Genomic DNA, 2,571 nt, shown 5'->3' with positions numbered 1-2,571 from the left:
TAAACAATGCCATGAAGAGAAAAAATAAAGTCTTTTTTTATGTAATTTATTTATTAATTTCTATGTGACCGCATCTATCTTTTTTAGAAAATTCAGAAATTTTCTGTTTGAAAAACATATAAAAAGTCTATTACTTTAACTCTTCAATTCCCATGTCAAGGCTAATATAGATTTTTCGTTTTTCTTTGGATAACATAGCTTACAAACACTTAGTTATTACAAAAAAATAAATAAAATGTAAATGAACTACCCCCATTTTTTTTTATGGGCGTGTCACCCACAGGTGACACTGGGCATTGAGGCATTGTTGTTTCCTATAAGTATACTTGAGACTATACTTATAGGAAACAACATTTTTCTTATTCTTACAGTAGGAATGAAATGACAGATTCTATAATAATGTGTATAATAAATATGTAAACAAATAGAACACTCATTTACTGTGAAAGCTGCACCAACACTATATGCAAACCGATATTGCATTGGGATACATTTTATAGTGTGGTGGTTTGTATATACGCATCTTCTTTGAGTGTCGATTTGCGAGTGGTCGTCAGCTCTTCCAGCGCTCCTAACCTCAGTAGGGACTTTCAGCATCATCTGCAGAGGTAGATTCACAAATTGCCGATCGAAGGCTTGTCACATTTTTGCAAGTAGCAACATTTCACCGGAAAACTTAGTAAGGCTAGTTGTTTTTTGACCATCTCTTATCTCAGTTCAGACATTCATTTGACAAGCTGCATCTAAGCTTAAAGCAAACTAAGTCATGCTGTTGTCATGCTACTTAGCTACAATATGTTCTTCAGAAGCTTGTCGTAAGGAAGAGCCTAGCTCTTTCTCTCGTTCTGAAGTTTTATGAATTGCAGTAGTCCAGACGATTTTCCCGACCAGTACCCGTACCCCAACATTTTGCTCTCGTAACTACTCGGAATAATAGTAAAGTATATTTTGTATTACAACATGAGAGCGAAGCATGCAACTGGGGAGATGTATAATATTAGCTTCGTTTCTTCCCTCTATCTTCACCTGTAACAACACCATCATAAGGAGAAAATAAAATAATATCTCCTCAGTTCTCCTCTGCCTGCAACTATAATCCAAGGTCTACCTGTAATACGTAATAAGTTATAAAAAAAACATCACCACATAGCGATAAGGCCAAAATGTAACAAGTTTTTGCTTAGAATGAAGTCAGGACAATTTGTTATTGCAATGCCCAGTGTAACCTACAGGTGACACTGCATACTTCCGACGTTGTAACAATGACGCTATAAGTTATTTTTAGAATAAGAAACATTTCTACTACAGCTTATTTATTCGTTTATTACATGTAATAAGTAAAAAAACAATACTTACGGTCTAGGCATTTATATTTCACTTTATATCGCAAGAGATCACACAAACTCAGACTCCTTCAATTTCGCGCTAAACAACTGAATAAATTTGACACATGACATATTGCTAGTGTTATCAAAAAAAAATAATTGATAATGTTACATATTGGCTTCGAAACAATAATATTAAATTTGAAAAATAATATCTCCTTCTGGTAGAAAAAAAATATTAAACGTCTGTCACCTCCAGGTGACACTGGGAATTGAAGAGTTAATAGGACGACCTGAATCTGATTAAGTTATGGGCTATTTTCTATTATCCACGTTAGGCTATTGTTGTAGTCTTACATTCCTAAAACAGTATATACAGATCTACGGATAGTCATTGGAAGATACAGTCATTTAAGTAGAGGTATTTGAAATTCAGAATGTTGCTCAGTAGATTTTATCTACATGACCCAGAAAACAATAGATTTAGAGGGCCACTGTCATATGCATAATTATAATTATTTAGGTGTTCGAGCCTTCCGCTTGATCCACTTACGAGATTACCCTCCAAATTTTGCCCGTTTGCAGTGTTCCTACCCTACATTTCATTGGGTAAATGAGGTTTTGACATAACATCACGCCGTCATCCGCCGGCATGTCGCTTGACAGTTGTCAATGTCAATCAGTACGTCTTCAAATTTTGTTAAGTGAGCAGTGTTAAATGTGAATATTAATAAATAGTGATAGTGCACAGTGAAATTTGTTGGAGAATATTTTTGTCAACGGTCTAGTTAGATGAGAGATTATTCTCAATTCTAAGCGAATACCCGCTCTCCGGACGGTAGACTCGCTGGATAGACCTAGTTACCAAATGAAGACAGTAACGAAAAAATCGTAGCCATCTTGTACGACCGATGTGTATTGTTCGCTGTCGAGTGTCCACGTGACTCCCGACAAGCTTTTTCATCTTAGCGAATGCCCGCTCTTCGGACGGCAGACTTGCTATGTAGATCTATACTGAATGAGAGTTTTTCTCTTTTTCATCTTAGCGAATGCCCGCTCTTCGGACGGCAGACTCGCTGTATAGTCCTACTGAATGATGAGCAGATGACGTCCCACCTGGGACGTCGTCTGAGACGTCGGCTGCTCAGACTACGGCTGAGACGTCGGCCGAGATGTCGTCTGCGCAGACGTCAGCTGAGATGTCGGCTGCTCAGACGTCGGCTGAGACGTCGGCCGAGATGTCGGC

Source organism: Bicyclus anynana, chromosome 8 (genome assembly GCF_947172395.1).
Source record: "Bicyclus anynana chromosome 8, ilBicAnyn1.1, whole genome shotgun sequence".
Classification (NCBI taxonomy): Eukaryota; Metazoa; Arthropoda; class Insecta; order Lepidoptera; family Nymphalidae; genus Bicyclus; species Bicyclus anynana.
The sequence above is the reverse complement of the archived record's forward strand: the minus strand, read 5'-3'. Positions refer to the sequence as shown.